Genomic DNA, 21,546 nt, shown 5'->3' on the forward strand with positions numbered 1-21,546 from the left:
GAGTGAATTGTCTTGCAAAGAGCTTTCGTTATAATTGGATTATGACTACTGTTAGCATAGATTTCCATGAAAATGGGTCCCATCTACCTGGCTCTGATTTCACTTAACATATTTTTTACACTGGTGTTGTTTCCAGCTACTTTTAATGGCATGGCCTTTGAGAATGACAAAAATCAGATTTAGGCCTACTTCATGACTGCAGACAGCTTAGACATTTATCTTTTTCATTTGCCGCCCACCTGAGAATTGCTTATTGCTTATGCTTATTGCTATTTTTAGCGGTCGGCATAGCTGCGGTAGTATTAGACCTAGCAGACGTAGCAGAACAATAGTATTAAAAATATTTGTAGACTAACTCTCAGAACAAAGTCTGAGAGACTGATTCTGCACTTGTGATAACCAAAGAGACCTAGGCTGTGCATTACACCTGCCACAGAGATCAATCTCTTCATTAGGTACTTCATACCCAACTGGAGTCTTTTGCATCACACTCCCTTTCCCTTTGTGAACACTTGCTATGATGTAGTGAATTTGGCCCTTGTAATTATTATTTTAATATATCTATATGCCACTTTTCCCCAAGTCAGGCTCTCCATGGTAGCCACCAATTGCACAGAGCATCAGAATTCACATGGTGTGCTGTGGTCTAAACCACTGAGCCTCTTGGGCTTGTCGATCAGAAGGTCGGGGGTTGGAATCCCCATGATGGGGGTGAGCTCCCGTTCCTCAGTCCCAGCTCCTGCCAACCTTGCAGTTCGAAAGTATGCCAGTGCAAGTAAATAAATAGGTACTGCTGTGGCTCTGGTTTCCATCACGGTGTACCGTTGCGCCAGAAGCAGTTTAGTCACGCTGGCCACATGACCCGGAAAGCTGTCTGTGGACAAACGCCGGCTCCCTCAGACTGAAAGCGAGATGAGTGCCGCAACCCCAGAGTCACCTTTGACTGGACATAACCGTCCAGGGGTCCTTTACCTTTACTTTACTGTGTTAAGCAGTAGGGCCCTGCACCAGATCTTGTTGAGTCCTGGATCCCAATTCAATTTGGGACTGAATTGGGTCGACTTTAAATTGGTCCAGACCAGGTTGAGGCTGCCTCAATTTGCCTCCTCTTGGATCAGGTCCACTCAGAGAGATCTGGGGCCATCAAAAGGGGGCTACCTGTCAGCAAGGAGAGCAGGGAGGCCGAGATGTTAGGTGTTTCTCCCCCTCTCCTCTTGACGTTATGTTTAATTATAAATCTGATTAAATATGGGAGTTGTGGGGGTTGGAAGAAAAGCACAGAGACCATGAACTCTGCAAGGCCCCCAGTTGGTTTGGAGCCTGAATCCAGGTTGGGTCAGCACCACATCATGTTGGGTCAGATTAGAGCCACGCAAAGGTGCCAGATTAAGCCCTAAAATAGATTGAGTGTGTGTGCACACATCCCTAATAAATAGTATAGACATAGCTCAGTTGGATAGAGCGTGGTGCTAATAACACTAAGGTTGCAGGTTCAGTCCCTGTATAGGACAGCTGCATATTCTTGCGTTGCCGGGGGTCACACCAGATGATCCTCAGTGTCCCTTCCAAGTGTATGATTCTATGATATCATAAGGGATGCCAATGTCATGTGCGAACCAGCTTTGACCCACACAGCCATTTTTGTTGCAGAGCAGTTATCACAAGTTTCTTTGAGCTGTAATCATCCTGTAAAAGTATCAGTGGAATGAGTTTACAAACTTCAAACAGTGAAGACGGCATCGTAAACAATAGCATCATAAACAGTAGCATCATAAACACCAGTGGATTAAAAAATAAAATAATAGATGCAGATCTATGTAATGTCTGAATGCATTTTAAGCACTAATAACTTTTCATCAAGAATTTTTATTCTTTTATTTTTGTTTTATTTATTTCAACATCCCTTTAGGCTGCTCTGAGATATGTGACCTGAAAAGATTTATCTGTCCAAGTCAACATGTCATTACAGAGTTTGTATGTATCAATGTATCTGTTACTGAAAATGCTCAAGAAAAGGTACAATGAGAACACTGATTTTTTAAAAAAACTTTTAGTTTTACTAAAGACCATGAATAAAAACAAACAAACAAACATAGGAATTGCCATTTGATAGCAACACTATCTGTCACCAAAGTTTCACTTGTCTTGATTTTCTATAGTTGTAACCTCTTGGAGAAAGGGATGGGGGACGTTAATAATGGAAATCATGGCAGCAAAGTCATTAACAGAATTCACACTTAACAGATGACATGTGGATGTGTGTGCGCATTCTGAAATGACTTGAGGCAATTTCCCTTCTTGTGCGAAACTTTGTGCCTATGAGTCATCTTAAAGAGGAAAACAAAATCCCTCTTATCAAGATGCAGATAAAAAGAATAGGACGGAATCTTTAATAACATAAAAATAGATTTGTTTTTGGGGGGAAAGATAAAGAAAGCAATCCTTTTAAACTTGAAATCATAGGAAGCATTTTCTTCCTGATAAATAATGTATTTCCTACAGTCAATCCAGACAGCAGACTTCTTCAAAAACCATTAGCCACTGATCCAATCCCATTTCCTTGAAACCTTACTAATAAATCATGTCCCTTCCTTGGCTCCATCTTATCCTGCAGTCCAGTTGTTCTGTGAATAGTTGTATTCAAGAAAGAGAGACAACTTTCAGCCCCCCCCCTTTCTTTTTTCTTTGGTAACTAATATGGTTCAAAAGAAATTGACCTCACACATTTTGCATTATTCATCTGAGCTTTCAAATGTGTTGCTAGGCAAAGGACCCAAAACGTGCTCAGATGAGAGAGGTATTGATGGAAAGTTCCAGTATGAAGGAGAAGAGAGAAGTAATGGTTTGTAAAAGAAAAGAAAAGAAAGCCCAACTCACAAAAAAAAACACAACCTAAGTGGAACATTGTCAATCTCAGCCTTCCACAGCCTAGTGAACTGCAGGTGGTTAGGACTACAACTTCCAGCATCCCTTCTGGCTTGGGCTGATGGGATCTGGTGTCCCAAAGAGATAGAGGGCAGCATGCTGAGGAAGACTGGTCTGCTGCAATGTCTTCAGCCTATTTGCTTTCCTCTATCCACTCTTCTAGAAGCTTCTCAATATTGTTAGCTTTGGGTTCAAAAACTCCAAACGTACATAACACTCGTATTTTGTCTACTAAAGTTGACATTTTATTTCCTGGGCGTTTCCTGGCCACAGCTGATTTTCATACTCTCAAGATTCAGTTGCTGCTGCTTGCTATTCAGCGCCTAACAAACATTTGATATAGCAATGGTGTGACTAAAAATACAAATTTGGTTTAAAGGAGTCTCCCCCAACAAGTTGGGTTGTCTAAACTGTTTTCTTGTTTTAGGGACAGAACTACCTAAATTGTATAGAAATTTATTCATGTATGCTGCTACAGCAGCAAGAATGCTACTCACGCAAAAGTGGAAAGAAGCAGAAGTCCTAGCAAAGGAAGAATGGAAACAAAAACTTATGGAATATGCAGAAATGGCGATACTTATTGGAAGAATAAGAAATCAAGATAACAAACTTTTTATAAAAGAATCGAAATGGTTTATTGAATATTTACAGATAAATTGCACACAAATAGAAAACATTGGCAGGATTATTATAATAACCTGCAGTTTCATATATTTAAAGAAGATGAATAAATGAGCAAATTAGGTCAATTTGGATATGCAGAAGATATTTTAAAAAACAAATTTAAGGAACTGCAGAAAGAGGGGGAAGGAAGTCAAGTTTTGAAATGTTAAAATGATTGTAAAATTAATGAAATGTATAAATCTGAAAAGTGTGTGTGTGTGTGTGTGTGTGTGTGTGTGTAAAACACAATAGGAAGACACAACTCCCTGGCTACACAGTCACACCTGGAATGGTGCTTCCCAAATGACTGACATGGAAGTCTCCATTTCCCCAACAAATTTCCTCACTTTCTCCTCAGGCACCGCATTATTTGCCATTTTATATATCTTCCTACACCTCAGGCATATTTGAGCCAATATCAGTAACAAAGCAATAGTTCACCATGTCAAGGAAATATGCATATATAAACGATGGCGTTCTGCACTCCGCTTCTGAGGACTTTGCAACCATTAATAGTAATGCTGAACATGATCGAGCTATGTAGAACAAGCCTGTATTTCTCAGGATGTTAATCAGATAAGTGGGTTTAACCCAAGGGAAGATTTAGAAAAATCAAATCTAAATTAAATATGATCCACTCATCTGTAAAATAATCATGTGAAAAATGAATTAGGAAGCCAAGAGCTGATGGTGTTCACTTTAAGAACAACTTCCCATATTAAGATTTTAGATGCCAGAGATCTGTGGCGCCTCCTGAGAAATGTTTGATAAGTCAACAAAATATCTATGGATGTGTCATCTGAAATAAGGTTCCCTAACACAGCACCCTCCAGATGATTTTGGACTACAACTCCCATCAGCTTCAGTCAGCATGGCCAGTGCCAAGAGATTATGGGACATGTAGTCCAATCACATCAGGCTGTGGGAGGCTGTTCTAAGTGGAAGCCTTCCGAATTGTCCACCAAGTTTCTTTTAGGTAATATTGGGTGGTAACTTAGAGGTGCATAGTTTGCGTGTGAAGAGCCCCAAAAGCACCCCCAAAATAAAGACACAATAGACACAGAATTTAGTTTAAGGTTTTTGGCATTAATTTTGGCCACAACTTTATTGATTACAGCATGTGAGTGGTTGCTTAGGCATTGGTTCCAGACTAACTGAACCTGCACTGTGGCAAGAACAGGACTGACACTGGGCATCACCATATGTCAGTAAGGGAAAGCATCCTGGGGGAGCGAGAACTCCTTCGATCTCACAGCTCACCCCAGATGCTCCCAGGGGCTCTGGTGTGGCCCTAGCCCCTTGACAGGGTTCAGACAAAAGCAAGGGAAGCCCCTGGGTTCCTTTAATGGAATTCCCTAGCAGCAGCAATGGAGGGGCAAGCACAGCCAACCACATCCCCTCCACAAAATATTGAACCAATGCCTAACTGCCAACCTTACAAAGTTGTGACGATTTCCTATACAGTAGGCAAAAACCAAGTGGCAACAGCCAATCAGCCAAATGGCAAAATTCCTACCGGGCCCCTGCTCCAAAACAGACGACCCCTAGACAGGCATAGCAAGGCCAAAGAACAGCCCTAAATATAGGATGGGAGGATGGGTGATCTGATGCACATCGCAGAAAAGAGAAAGCTCCCAGCGACATGCAGCAGCTTAAATAGCCCCTCGGTGGCCAATAGACAGGCCAATCTGCACCATCTGCAGTGATCATGGTGTCCAAGAAAGTATAATCTCTCACTGCCTCAATTTCTTCCCCTTCTATTTGCCAGGAGGTCATGGGAACAGTGGCCATGATCTTAGTTTTTTGATGTTGAACTTCAGACCATATTTTGCACTCTCCTCTTTCACCTTCATTAAGAGGTTCTTTATTTCCTCCTATATTTCTTCCGGCAATCTTAATTCCGGCTTGGGATTCATCCAGTCCAGCACATAGGCCTAGTAGCCCTCAAATACGTTCAGATGAATGAACACATCACATGTTTTCCCCTCCGTTGGCCATTCCTACTTTGTACATGTATAACCTTTGGTGGAGGAGAAATAGTGTTCCATTAGCAAATGCTCAAGATGGCTTATGTTGCCCAACTATTTCCTAGGCACGAGGCTGCTACTGTTATTAGGCCTCATAAACTTGAATGTTAGCTTGATTATCATCATATGGAGCTGGCTGCATTTATAGCTCTGCCATGATGGTGCCTTATCATATTTCTCATTGGACAGAGGCCACAGGAAGGCCAGAAATAATGGCAAGGATCACAGTAAACCAGAACAACAAGTTTCCACAAATATTGCTGCAACCCAAAGGAAACCTGAAAAGGTTGTGATTCATGTCTGATACTCCTGAATATTTTGCTGTGTGAGGGGAAAAAGAGAGAAAGCAAGCATGATTTCATGGCAGAGGACATCATCTATTGATCTATGAATGGTCTCCTCCATCATTCGCTTGACACTGTGGTGTGTCATTTTGATGACAAACTTCATCAAAGCAGATAAAAGCTTGGGGCACTTTGTATCTTAATGGAGAGAGCAAACATCAGAAAGTGCTTTGATCTGGAGATATTGAAGCACTTACACAGACTTTCTATGTGTGCTTGCTTCAACATTTGTTTATATTATTTTTAGTTTAAATAATCTCTTACTAGATAACAAGGCTCCTAGAGTAGCTTAAAAATCTACAGAACAATAATGAAATGAATAAAATGTTTAAGATAACCTTTGTTAAGAGACCAGAAGCTTTTTTATTAGGCATTTCATGTCAAGATTTGCCAAAAGAAAAGAAGAAACTTTTTATGTACGCTACAACTGCAGCTAGGATATTGCTAGCCCAAAGATGGAAAAGCGACGAAACACCAACTAAAGAACAATGGCAAGAAAAATTGATGGAATATGCTGAAATGGCGAAGCTAACTGAAAGACTTAGAGACAAAGACAAGAGAGACTTTAAAAAAGACTGGGAATCATTTATGAGGTACTTACAGAAACAATGTAAAGAAATAGGCTCACTAGCAGGGTTTGAGTAAACACCTACAAGTAACAAAATAAATACAGAAATGATAAAGATGATATCAAAATGATAAGAGAATAACAATAATTGATATAAAGAACACAATATGAAGATATAATTTAGCAAGCAGGGGAATTAATATGCTAAAAACCAGAACAGGAAGTTGAGGGAAGTCGGGGGGGGGGAATTTGGGAAATTGTATTAATTTTTTGTTATTGGATATGTTATCATTATAATGAAAATGTAAAACTCAATAAAAATTATTATAAAAAAAGAAATCTACAAAACAAAACAAATCCATTCAGTCCCTGCCCTTAGACTCACAAACACACAAAAGGAAAGAAGAAGCGAAGGAAGGATGGGGAAAAAGAAAACGATCTCAAGTGTCATTTTTCGTGATATATTTTTTATAATGACCAGTTGGGACAGGCAGTTCAGGTCACCTGATGGAATTGCTGCGGCTAGGAGACAATTGGGGCTAGCCAAAGGCAGCTAATGAGATAGCTTTTCTTCCTTTCTCTCCTCATGGACAGTATGGAGTTATGCGACCCCCCGAGCCAAGGAGATAAGTAACTATACAACCTTTAGAAGACATCTGAAGGCAGCCCTGTATAGGGAAGTTTCTTAATTTTTAGTGTTTTATTAGATGTCAGCTGCGATAGCTCAGTTGGCAGAGCATGAGACTCTGACTCACAAGGCTGTTTGAGTCCCACACTGAGCGAAAGGTTCCTGCATTTCAGGGGGTTGGACTAGATGACCCTTGCGGTCCCTTCCAACTCTTTGGTTCTACTATTCTTTGCTTCTATGATTATGTTTTCATATACATTGGAAGCCACCCAGAGTGGCTGGGGCAACCCATTCAGATGGGCAGTGTATAAATAATATTAGAATTATTATTATTATGGAACAGAACGTCCCTTTTTTCATCGGAGAAATGTTGGGAGATGTGAAATAAGCAACCCTTATAGAGAAGAAAGTTCCAAAGGGCTGACTGCAGCTGGCTGCTGATTCTGTAGGTTCACCCTACCACTTAATAATAGCCATAGGAACAGGAAGAATAAAAATACAAAATAATAGAATAATCATCAAAATAATCATCGTCATAATCGTTGTTTAGTCGTCTTAGTTGTGTCCGACTCTCCGTGACCCCATGAACCAGAGCATGCCTTGGAAATATCTTCTCAAAGCTTCTCCTTTTTAATGTCCATAGAGTTTTCATGGCAAAAATACTGGAGTGGTTTGCCAGTTCCTTCTCCAGGTGCATCACATTTAGTCTAAACTCTCAGCTATGAGCTGTCTGTCTTGGGTGGCCCTGCACGGCATAGCTCATAGTTTCTTGGAGTTATTCAAGCCCCTTCACCACGACATGGCAGTGATCCATGAAGGGGCAAAATAAGGGACCCCTGACCATTAGGTCCAGTCGTGACTGACTCTGGGGTTGCGGCACTCATCTCACTTTATTGGCCAAGGGAGCCGGCGTACAGCTTCCGGGTCAAGTGGCCAGCATGACTAAGCTGCTTCTGGTGAACCAGAGCAGCGCACAGAAACGCCGTTTACCTCCCTGCCAGAGCGGTACCTATTTATCTACTTGCACTTTGATGTGCTTTCGAACTGCTAGGTTGGGAGCTCAACCCGTCGCAGGGATTCGAACTGCCGACCTTCTGATCGGCAAGTCCTAGGCTCTGTGGTTTAACCCACATAACCCACATAAAATAGTCATATAAAGTGTTAAAAAGAACACACACACACACACTATTCCATAGAGCACTCTCTCTCTCTCTCTCTCTCTCTCTCTCTCTCTTTCTCTCTTCTATGGTAGACTACAAGGTCATATCTCTTTGTTCAGCCTGTGCATATTTTTAAAGCAGCACAGGTGTACACACATGGAAACTATGTATGGCCCGGCTTTAAACAAACAACTGAGATCAACCCAGGATTTCTTTCCTCTCTTTTTTGTTCTCATCTCTCCTAACTTCACTGCGAGAAGTGAGGTTACAGGGAATCAGGCAGAGGGCCTTCTCGGTAGTGGCACCCACCCTGATGCCCTCCCATCAGATGTCAAGGAAATAAATAGCTATCTGACTTTTAGAAGACATCTGAAGGCAGCCCTGTTTAGGGAAGTCTTTAATGTTTGATGTCTCATCATGTTTTTAATATTCTGTTGGGAGCTGCCCAGAGTGGCTGGGGAAACCCAGCCAGATGGGCGGGGTACAAATGATGATGATGATGATGATGATGATATTGTCCATGATCACTGACAGCACTAAAATTAACCATTTTGTAAGGAAAATATTATGACATCAAACTTTTAAAACTGAGAATAAAAGGGTTGTTTGTTTTTTAGAGTCAAGGGTATTGTGTTTCCTCTTGAACCCAAGAAGATCATCTTTGCCTCTTTTGTCTGTGGGGACAGTAACCTCTGACAATTTTGTATGCAGGTAAAGTTGCACAGAAAATTGTTTTTCAGCCCTGTTTTTCAGTGCTCCTTCCGCCACCTAGACTCATGCCCTCTTGCAGTCTTGGGATGAAAAGAGAAAGCGTTTAGCGCAGCCATAAATTCACAGTTTAGAAAAGCACTTTCAGAAGGTTAATGTGTACAAACAACAGTGGAAATTATTGTCTTTCGTCCCTGCTTCTGAAAACAATCCTCACTCTCCATCTCCTTGAAGATGTTCTGAGCACCAAAAAAAGGAGGAAAATAAGAAAAAGAAAAAAAGATCACAATAAAGATTTGCTATTCAAGACCTCCACCCCCTACTTTTTTCTTATTGTAAGCATTCTCCCCCAGTTTTAAAAAAAGAACAGCTTGTTCAAAACAAACAAAAATGAGATTTAAATAATGGGGATACAGTAGAAGATTGTGCAGGTAATATAAACACTGCCTTATGTTGCACATTTCACTTTTTACTCAATTAATCTCATTTTTAATTAGTTTGATTAAAACGTCTGGCAGGAAGCTTGAGCCGCAACTCGGACTCAAATCTGTGTACTCTGGCAATGTAATTAAAAAGAGCGAGACTTGGTTAATGTGAGGTGACTTGCTTAAAAATGATGGCATCCCTTTCGAATGAGATGCAAAACTTGACCCTGTGCTCTTCAGCACAGCCGAACCAGGACATAGAACTCGGGGGTCCCAGATCTCATCCCTTTCTCTGGAATTGTGAGCGGTCACTCTTCCCACTGTTGAGACAACAGCATCCACTGGCCTGACAGTTCCGGAAGGGACCCCGAGGCTCAACTAGTCCAACCCCCTGCAATGCAGAAATCTCAGCTAAAATATCCCTGACAGATGGCCATCCAACCTCTGCTTAAAAACCTCTGAGGAAGAAGAGTCCACAACCTCCAGAGGGAATCCATTGCACTGTCAAATAGCTCTTATTATTGTTCTTCTTTCATATTTGTCCATAGAGTGTCTATAGTCAAATAAATCCTCCTGTATATACAATTCTTATTGTCTGTCTATATTCATTTACAACTACCATTGGTTACATTAATCACATTATACATTTTACTTTTTGTTATTTTCTTTATCCATAAATTTTCTTTGTATTTCACCTTATGAGGTTTATTTCAGTTCTACTGGTTTCACTATTTCACCTTATCCTTCCTATGTATGACATAATTTTTTCCCATTCTTTTTGAAATGTTCCATCGCCCTGTTATCAAATTTCCCCCGTTAATCTAGCTATTTCTGCATATTCCATTACCTTCTGTCGCCATTCTTCTACTGTTGGTACTTGCTGTTGTTTCCAAACCTGGGCTAACAATAACCTTGCCACTGTTGTTGCATATAAGAATAATTTCTGGTCATTCTTAGTAATGTCTTCTCCTACTGTTCCCAACAAGAATGCCTCTGGCTTTTTCAAAAACGTATATCTAAATATCTTCTTTAATTCATTATATATAATTTCCCAATACGTTTTTACCTTATCACATGACCACCACATGTGAATGAAACTACCTTCTTTCACCCCACATTTGCAGCAATTCTTGTTTCCTGTTTTATACATCCTTGTCAATTTAATTGGCGTGAGGTACCATGGTACAGATGGTTTTCCTGATATTTAGTTGCAATCTCCTTTTTCGTAGCTCAAAGCTGTTGGTTTGAGTCCTACCCTCCCGAGCGGGAGAAAACAAGCTTCTTCCCTCTTCCATGTGACAGAACTTCAGATATCTGAAGATGGCTATCATATCTCCTTTCTGTCTCCCCTTTTCCATGCTAAACATACCCATCTCCCTCAACTGTTCCTCATAAGTCAACATCCTTCTTAAACTGTGGTATGGTGCCATTGTCGTGCTTTCTAGCTGAGAAGCACCACGTCCTGTGTAAAATGAGACGATGTTGTGATGATGACAAAGCAGTCGCTCTGCAGATCCATCTTGATTTGTGCTGGGGTATTCACCGGCCACATCAGAAACAGCATGTGGAAAACTCTTGCTCTTCTTTTAACTTGGAATGTGTAGGATCTTGAGGGCTCCAAGAAGAAGAAGAAGAAGAAGAAGAAGAAGAAGAAGAAGAAGAACAGGAGGAGGAGGAGTTTGGATTTGATATCCCGCTTTATCACTACCCTAAGGAGTCTCAAAGCGGCTCACAACCTCCTTTCCATTCCTCCCCCACAACGAACACTTTGTGAGGTGAATGAGGCTGAGAGACTTCAGAGAAGTGTGACTAGCCCAAGGTTGCCCAGCAGCTGCATGTGGAGGAGCGGGGAATTGAACCCAGTTCACCAGATTATGAGTCCACACCTCTTAACCACTACACCACACTAGTTGGCTGCTCTTTAACTAGAAAAAAAGATGATCACGGGAAGGAGAAGCCACATGGTTACCTGTATTTACTCATTGACAGAGAAGCTACCAGCTCTCCCGGTTCATGAAACTGCCTACAGCACATGTCTTTCTTTTCAATAGGAGAGTTGATAACTCAGTGATAGATCATTAATCTTACGTTATGTAGAAGTTCCTAGATTCAATACCTAGCACCTCTAGGTGGGAATGGGATAAGCTGTCAGTTTTGCTTTCTCATCTTTCCAATCATAAACACAGTTGTCTGCACGTCGGCATCAGTTTGTGATTTTTTTGTTCAAAGTCCTCATGAAAATTCATTTCTAGCCTGCCTGTTCTTATGTTCTTATGTTCTTTGTACACTGTGTTAGTTTTATGATGTTAGCTGCCCTGAGCCCGGCTCCAGCCGGGGAGGGCGGGGTACAAATAAAATATTATTATTTATTATTATTATTATTATTATTATTATTATTATTATTATTATTTCTCTTAATGCACATGTGTTTGCATTTGTGTGCATTATTTCCAGCAGTATGTACATTTATATGCATACCTTACCTCAGCACATGCCATTCGAGTACACGTTACCAGGCTGGCGAAGGGCGTTGCAAAATTCGGAGAGGTGTTTTTGTGCCCTGTTTCCGAAAGTACGAATCAGGTTGGTTTGCCTTTAAATGTAAACTGAATCAAACTGCTCCAGCCCTGCCTCCAGTTGAAAGGATTAGAAAGCAGGAGATGCAGAAGACTCTGGGGAGTCACGGACAGTCAGAGTAGACAATAGAGACTCCTTGAATCCAACCTGGCCTAGCAGCTTGCTGTATTGGTGGTCCAGGTTGTCTGTAGTTTATTCAGCAGCAGATAAGTGAATGCCAAGCATGGAGAAATGATTAGTCTTTGAGTACTGAAATGTCATGTGAAGCACAGAATACAGGGGAACAGCTAGTAATTTTGAGGCAGGAGACCTCGTGAGAGGACAAAGTGGCATGTAATTACTAATGCAGTCTTCAAATTAAGTGGCTGTGCAGGAGTGCGGACTGCACGGGAGGGCAAATTGTTATTTCCTTTCTTGTTCCTTTTATTCTCCTCTCTCTACTTCTTCAGTTCACTATCTGAACTGAATATTTAATGGTCAGGCAGTACATTTCCACTGCAGCCATTTCTCTGAGGTTAATAAGACATGGTGTTTCAGTAAAAGTAATGAGATGTGATGTTTTAGTTTTTTTTAATCCCTCTTCCGCCCACCGCTACAATTTGCAACATGCACATGTGTACAAGTGAGATATCACCGTTGCGTATAGTTTCTGTGTGTTTCTCCATTTTGCCCAAACGGGCCAGTTTTATGTGAGGCTGTCTGTGCGTCGTCCTTGTTAAGTAATATATTTAATTGACTCATATGCGGCTCACTTCACCTTCAGACTAACGGCTGTGTGATTCTAATGGTCCAAAATGTGATTTATAAGCTTCACCAGCATAGACAAAGCCTTCTAGTTACGAAGCCAGGAAGGGGGGGAAATAGTTTCAGTGGAGAGGGACAGAACAGAGAGGAAATGATTGGAATAGAAAATTGGCTTTGTGGAATGCTCTTTGCAAGCTGCACTGAGACATCTGTATTTGCTGCATTTTATGGAGCTAGAGAGAGCAAGAGAAAGAGAGAGAAGGACGGACTGGTATTGATGCTTCTCGTGGTGGAGTAGTGTGCATCCACAGAGAAGTGATTGGAACACATCCCAGCTCACGAAATCGTCTGCCCATGTTCTGCAGCAGGAGTAAGCAATGTTGTTGTTGTCCAGATGTTGTTCACCACAGCTCCCATCAGCCCCCTCAAGCATCATCAGAATGTAAGACAAGACGGATGGATCGTGTCAATGGCCTGTCTAGTCCAGCATCATGTTCTCACAGTGGCCAACCAGATGCCTGTGGGAAGCCCATAAGCAGGACTGAAGTGGGACAACACTCTCCCCCCTGTGATTCTCAGCAAATAATAATAATAATAATAATAATAATAATAATAATAATAATAATTTATTTTTCTGCCCCGCTCATCCGACTAGTTTTCCCAAGCCACTCTGAGTGGCTCCCAACAGAATATTAATAAAAAAGTGATAAAACATCAAACATTAAAAACTTCCCTAAACAGGGCTGCCTTCAGATGTCTTCTAAAAGTCAGATAGTTGTTTATTTCCTTGACATCTGCTGGGAGGGCCTTCCACCGGGGGGGAGGGGTGTGCCACTACTGAGAAGGCCCTCTGCCTGGTTCCCTGTAACCTCACTTCTTGCAGTGAGAGAACCGCCAAAAGGCCCTCAGCGCTGAACCTCAGTTTCTGGTCTGAAAAATGAGGGTGGAGACGCTCTTTCAGGTATACTGGGCTGAGGCCATTTAGGGCTTTAAAGGTCAGCACCAACACTTTGAATTGTGTTCAGAAACGCTTCCAGTCACCTGTCTAGCTGCCGCATTTTGGTATTCAGAGGCGTGGTGACCCTGACAGTGAAGAACACAGAACATAGAACCCTGGCAGTGGAGAACTGTAGGACATAGCCATTGTGACAAGTAACCATCAGTATCTCTGCCCTCCATTAATTTGTCTAATAATTTTTGAAAGCCATCAAAGTTTGCTGCCAGGGATGATGGGCACTGGAGTCCAACACATACGCCCCAACTTTTTCTGCCCCCAATCCAGGACACATGCACACACATATTGCACCATTCTGCCACTGCACCCCCTTGCCACCACTGTTGTCCTGCCACCATCCGGCCACCATTGCACCTTCACTGCCACCACTGCCTCCCCAGCTCTCTCTCTCTCCTCCTCCTCCTCCTCGTCTTCTGAGGTTGCCGTGAGGCCCTTGAGGCTGCTGCCAGGCCCCCACTGCAAGGTCTCCTCCTCTGACGTACTTCTGGAAGCTGGTGCTGGAACTGAGTCTCTGGAAGTACGTCAATGACTTCCAGAAGTGCAGCTGCAGCAGAGGCAAAAGGCGGTGGTGGAAGGTGGTGGTAGAGATGGGATGTTTGGGATTTCAAAGAGAAGCTGCGACAGCTTCTGTAAATCCGGGATGTCTCACTCAAAGCGGGACAGTTGGGTGGTATGCCAAGGAGGGTTAGTTACCTTTGCTTTGGAGCTTCTGGACACCCTTCATATTTGCAACCCCTTGTGAGCCTTGAAAAAAACACTCCAAAAAGGCAGAGAACAGCCCAGAAGGCTGCTTGCATGAGTTCAAACACTTCCAAAGGTTGGCAGTGTTGCTATGTATCCATAGATGTCTGCTTGGACTTCCATGGAGTCTAATTCTGAGCTGCTACCTGCATATAACTTTCCCAGTGTGCAAGGAAACCTGAAGGTTATCAGTGTTTGCATTTTGCGTATGTGGAAGTGAGCTAGGAAGCATGGGTTATGTCAGGCCACTCAAAGTGACCATGGCTGAGTAGGCATGTGAAAACAGCCCTCTGGAAATTGAGACCGAAGTTACAATTCTCAATACAATTGGACTGCATTATTAGTCAATGCTAGAAGGATGGATAATCAGTCCCTGTGAAATATGTACCACTGGGTGATCCAATCAACATTTCCCCTAGCCTTTCACCTTTCTGTTTCCTACCCCTGGCTCTTATTTTCAATGAGGCTGTGTCATCTACATTATTTCCCGTGCAGTGTCTTTTCCAGACTTTGTGCTTCTTAGCTTTCCATTATGAGTACAGAGAGAGTTAAATAGGAATACAAAGTTCATTCTGGCTCTGCAACTTCCACCCAAGGCGTTTTTGCCTTCAGATTAACTCTGTCAGATTCAAAAACCCCAAGCCCTAATTTATAATCCCATATCTTCAATGTGCTGGCCATGTCAACCAGAGGCCACATTGATCATATGTTTGCTTTGGGTGTGGTCACTGGGCACTGCCATTGCTGAGGGGGGTAGCCTCATCTGTTTGGCTAGCCTCTATATGCATTTGGTACCTATAGTGCAGGGATGTTGAACAGGTTGATCGCAATCTACTGGTCGATTGTGGGGTGTCCCTGGTTAATCCTGGTCGATCACATGATCCTGATAGATTCCCCCAAACTTTTATATATATTAAAAATTATATATATTAAAAAATTATATATATTTTAAAAAGCTCAACAACTTTTGGTCTCTCTTCCCAAAAATAGCTCAACAACTTTGGGTCTCCCTTCTCTAAAAAAGCTCAGCAACTTTGGGTCTTCCTTTCCCCCAAAAGTTCAACAATTCTTGGTCTTCCTACCCAAAAATAGCTCAGCAATTTTGGGTCTTCCTTCCCAAAAGCTGCTCTACAATTTTGGATCTTCCTTCCCCCAAAAGCTCTACAACTTTGGCCAATACAATGGGTAGATCACTGCCAATAAATTTTTTTAGTGGGAGTAGATCGCAGTCTCTTAGAAGTTGGACATCCCTGCTATAGCGGTTAAACAACTGAATAGAGTTTCTAAGTATGAGTAATCTGTACCTGACATCCCTGTATTGTCAGAGGTCTGACATCTTGCCAAGGCATGCTCAGGCTAGGTCGTAATTCTTATTTAGAGACTGGAGAAATGCCACCTCATCTTTTGTTTTCCCCTAGCAAATATGAGTGCTTTGAGGTATTTATTCAGTAGAGTTTAGCCAGGGGCACCAACAGTTCATTACAAATATGGAAATAACGTTTTAATTAGTTCCTATGGCTACATGAGGTGTTTTCCACTGCCGTTGTAATAATTACTTCCAGCAAAATTTATAGAGTAATGGCCATATGTGTATTTTTCTGTAATTGCCGTTATTATTTAACCAGCATCTAAAAATAGCAACCTGGCTCCTCAGACGTCTTGTTCATTAAGCAATCTTGCTCTCCTGGTTTCAAGAGACAGTTTTCTCCAAAAACACTTGAATTATCCTTTGGAAAATCTTCAGAGGGAAGGACTGTGACTCAGGGGATACTAAGTAACAGCTGAAGCACCTTGCCTCATATTTGTGTCAAAAAGTGTCCCCTGTGTTTTGGCCATTTTGTTTAATTCATTCATTTATATTTATTTATGTATTAAATTTCTGTCCTGCCCTTGCTCCCAGAGTAAGACGTTGCATGAGTGGAACCATTTCCGCTCATGAAATGGAATGTCCTCCCCTTCTCTTTTCTTTGCATGCCCTCCATATCCCAAATTCAGGTAAGCAGCCGTGTTGATCTGACGCAGTAGAAATATATATATAAAATAAAAAATTGTCCAGTAGCACCTTAGAGACCAGCTAAATTTGTTCTGGATATCTGAAGCAGTGTGCATGCACCACTACCGAGAAGACCCTCTGCCTGGTTCCCTGTAACCTCACTTCTCGCAGCGAGGGAACTGCCAGAAAGCCATCGGAGCTGGACCTCAGTGTCCGGGCTGAATGATCTGGGTGGAGATGCTCCTTCAGGTATACTGGGCTGGGGCCATTTAGGGCTTTAAAGGTCAACACCAACACTTTGAATTGTGCTTAGAAACGTACTGACAGCCAATGTAGGTCTTTCAGGACTGGTGTTATATGGTCTCGGCTGCCACTCCCAGCCACCGGTCTAGCTGCCACATTCTGGATTAATTGTAGTTTCTGGGTCACCAAGTAACCCAAGCGGGAGATAACCTGAAGGTCAGCACCAACACTTTGAATTGTGCTTGGAAACATAATCCATCAATCAATAAGGAGCGTATACTCAAAATAGGAAGGTAAACAATGCCGATTTTTCTTGACTTTGAGCCATCCTCACTGGAGCCATAAACACTGTAGAGGAGAAAACAATTGCATATGCATGGGTGGCTATACCGTGCTAGCTGGGAGTGTGGGTGACTGTACCACGCCGATACCTTCCTGAGTAGCTAGCCAGATGAGAACAACAAACAACTGGGTTCTTGTGGAGCTTACCACAATCTGGCTTCCTGAAAGAATGGGAAGAGCACTGCAATTGATCACCTGCAACACCATAGGGGTGTGTTGGAGTACATTTTCCCTTAGCATTTGGGTCATCTGTCCTAAGGCAGGAGAAAACCTTGAGACGGATCTGAAATAGCGCAGTGTGCCTTTAAAAAAGCCCCTTTCGCTGTATTTTCGCTATGTGATCGGAAGCAATTAGCAAGTGATGATGTTTATCTTCACACTGGGAGAAGCATCACCTGCTGATTTCTGCATATCAAGTGGTCTTTCAAACGGAGCACACAGAGGTGGAACTGGTTTGTTTCCTGGCTAGTTGGCTACCCAACCCTGGACATATGTGCAAAAAGCCCCCAAACATTTTAAAAAAGAAAATATAAAAGGAAGTGTAATTGACAACAGGTGTCTCTCTCCCGCCAGGTCTAATTAAAAATAAAATAAAATAAAAAATCTCTGTGTCCCTTCATTGCAACATCCACAAAAATGGAAACACTCCTGATTTATGGAGAAGCATTTGTTGAGTTTGGGTTTGACTTAAGAATTTCCATGCAGACATTTGAAACAATTAACACTTTCAGGAAACACTTTGACACGATAGCATATTGCAAAAGCAACGGGAGGCCCAAGGTGTGAAACAGATTTGGTGTATTTCTGTATCCTTCTTACATGGCCTTTTGATTGCAAGTAGGAGAGAAGAGTACAAATCTATAATAAACACAGGATTGCACTTTTTTTATATTTTCATGTAGCTTCATATTACCCACTAGAATGATATAGCTGGTAAATATCTTATCTATATCTTTGCCAATACCTTGTTTTATTTCCTGGTTCTTGTTGGAATCTGGGGAATGGATACAATTGTTTAGGCTGAGGAAAGGTTACCATATGCAATGTGCTAAAATTAAATGGGGTGACTAATTGTAAGCTAAAGCAGGAGTCTCTCATAAGAGATTCACTGCAGACCTTCCCAAACAGAAAACTAATCTGAGTGGTTAATTGCTGTTGCTAGGGGGGAAATATATATCTTGATGGAGGCAACAATTTCCTGCATAAATAAAGGGATCTATATTTATAGAACTGCCCTGAGACCTGTGGGTATAGGGCAGTAGAGAAATTCAATAAATAATAAGAATAATATCGAGGCTAACTGAACATTGCATTTATATACTGCACTGAATAGACCTTTTCAAGGATAGCTGAATCTGTCAATTTCACTTTCAGCTTCTAAGTTTTACAATCCGAAATTTGGTTCTCTCCCTTTCTGCACCACTTTGAGATATATGTATTTTAAAAAGTGAGATTGATATTTTCATAGAATCATAGAGTTGGAAGAGACCACAAGGGCCATCGAGTCCAACCCCCTGCCAAGCAGGAAACACCATCAGAGTACTCCTGACATATGGTTGTCAAGCCTCTGCTTAAAGACCTCCAAAGAGCAAATTCCACTGTCGAACAGCTCTTACTGTCAGGAAGTTCTGCCTAATGTTTAGGTGGAATCTTCTTTCTTGTAGTTTGGATCCATTGCTCCGTGTCCGCTTCTCTGGAGCAGCAGAAAACAACCTTTCTCCCTCCTCTATGTGACATCCTTTTATATATTTGAACATGGCTATCATATCACCCCTTAACCTCCTCTTCTCCAGGCTAAACATGCCCAGCTCCCTTAGCCGTTCCTCATAAGGCATCGTTTCCAGGCCTTTGACCATTTTGGTTGCCCTCCTCTGGACACGTTCCAGTTTGTCAGTGTCCTTCTTGAACTGTGGTGCCCAGAACTTTGGGGGGGGGGGTAGATTGCATGAACAGTTGCGTGCGTTTGGTGTGCCTTTCCCCTAAAATGCACGCATAAAACTGCATGTGATGGCCTGGGAATCTGATTCAGAAGCTGAACCTGAGGAGCCCCAGCCTGCACAGGAGTCCCCACCTCCAGCGCCGGCTGAGCTGAGGCAGGGCCTTGAATCTGAAGGGCCTGCACCTGTGCCAGATCCTCAGGAGCAGACACCAGATGAATCCACTCTGGCTCCGGAGGTGATTGAGGACCCATTGCCTGCAGGTGCGCCTCTCCCAGCCCTGTCAGGGGAAGGGGAAGCTGCCCCTGCGTCCAGTAACCCTCCAGCCTCTCCTGAGCTGCAGAGGCTCAGGGCAGAGAGGCGGAGGGAACTAAGTTCTCTCAGGAGGAGTGCTCACCTAAAGGCCAGGAGAGGCAGGTCACCTGTGGGCCGGGACCGCTCCTGGCCTCAGAGGAGATAAAGGCCAGTCAGCCCAGTTCCAGGTTGCGGGAGCAATGTCGTTGGAAACCTGTTTCTGCCAGCACCCAGACCTGTTTTTCCGGAGTTCCTGACCACGCCCGGTTTCTTGCTTTGGACCCCGCTTCACCCTTGGTGGACAGTCTCCAGACCCTTGACCCAGGACCAGACTCTGACCACGCCTCACGGTAACACCCCCCCCCCCGGGGCCAGCACATTGCATTTCCCAAGCATTTTATGTATTATTTTTTAGGAATGTACACGTTTTTTGCACCCTTTCCTCTAATATACAAGTTTTGGTACACATTCTTTGTTTGTTTGTTTGTTGGAGAACTGCACCCCACATTTCAGAGGAGTGCCCTTTGCACGGGATAGCAGCTTTTCAATTTGTACATTGGTTGGGGAAGTACGAATGAGGTAGGTGTAAGTCGAACGGATTTCTCCTTCATCGCTAGTTCAACATCTGCCATTGTAACCATAAAGACCCATTCAGCATGAGGCAATTGGGCTTGTTTCAAAGCAGGTATAGGCAGACTCCGGCCCTCCAGATGTTTGGGACTACAATTCCCACCCCCCCTAGCTAACAGGACCGGTGGTCAGGGATGATGGGAACTGTAGTCCCAAACATCTGGAGGGCCGGAGTTTGTCTATGCCTGTTTTAAAGGGTCTTGTGGAAGAAGGAAAACACTGTGGGATTTTTCAACCACAACAGCCTTAAGCTTTGGGTTCCCACTCTACATTGAGCTATTTCCTGCAGGCACATCATTTGTTTATGTGCACGGCACGTTCACATTCTGTCCCATTTAAACAAATTACATACTGTGTGACTGTGACTTCATTCCAGGCTGAGTAAGCTTACTATTATATATAATCTAATAAGTGATATTGAGAAAATTAGCCCTGAATGAGAGTGATGACATTAAGAGTTGCTGTCGCCTGGAGCGAGTGGAAAATGGTATTATGAGAGCTATGCAAATAGCATTGCATCACAAGTTGTAATCCCAAACTTTTTTCTTTTTTTTTTTTGCAAGGAGAAAGGAATGAGACATAAATAAAATCTCAATTACAATGCAAAGAAAAGCAGGCAAGGCTTGAACTGAGGAAACGGCAGCAGTAGATTCTGTGTTAAAATTGAAAAGGGTGCACAGACTGAACGTTGATGGTTTGCAAATGGAAGGTGGTGATCTGCATGGATTATGCCATTATGTGTTAATTACATGACAGTGTCATGTAATTTTCACGGGACTACACAGCTTGAAGTCTTTGAAACTGAATGCAGCAAACCATCCATATGTGGTGCCTGAACAAGGATGTCAGATCTATTTTTTGCTGCCTAAAGAAGAAGAAGAAGAAGAAGAAGAAGAAGAAGAAGAAGAAGAAGAAGAGTTTGGATTTGATATCCCGCTTTATCACTAACTGAAGGAGTCTCAAAGTGGCTAACATTCTCCTTTCCCTTCCTCCCCCACAACAAACACTCTGTGAGGTAAGTGGGGCTGAGAGACTTCAGAGAAATGTGACTGGCCCAAGGGCACCCAGCAGCTGCATGTGGAGGAGCAGGGAATCGAACCCGGTTCACCAGATTACGAGTCCACTGCTCTTAACCACTACACCACGCTGGCTCTCAAGCCTCTCCTCTTCCCCGAGGGGAGGTGTTGTGAGCGGGAATTCCTTTCCGCACTCGTTGGGGTGGGCATGGCTGGGCCCCTGCATCCCTGGAGTCCTGTGCCCGCGTCATGCACCCTAGCCAGCCAATCAGGCTGGCTGGGGCGGGCACGTGGTGTAGCTGTTTAAAAACGGCCACGGGCACACGAGCGCTGCCTTGTTCCTGCTTTCTCGGATCACCCACCCTCCCTCCCTCTATGTTTTGTTTCTTCACCTTGACCTTGCTATGGACCTCGGTTGGTCACCTTGGTTGTCCAAGGGGCCTGGTAGGAATTTTTTCCACTTGGCAGATTGGCACCAGCCACTTGGTTATTCGCCTGCCTCGTAGCAAATCGTCACAACTTTGTAAAGTTTGGCGGTTAGGCATTGGAAAATGTGTTGTGTTTTG

This window comes from Podarcis pityusensis (genome assembly GCF_964106645.2).
Source record: "Podarcis pityusensis genome assembly, chromosome: 10".
Classification (NCBI taxonomy): domain Eukaryota; kingdom Metazoa; phylum Chordata; class Lepidosauria; order Squamata; family Lacertidae; genus Podarcis; species Podarcis pityusensis.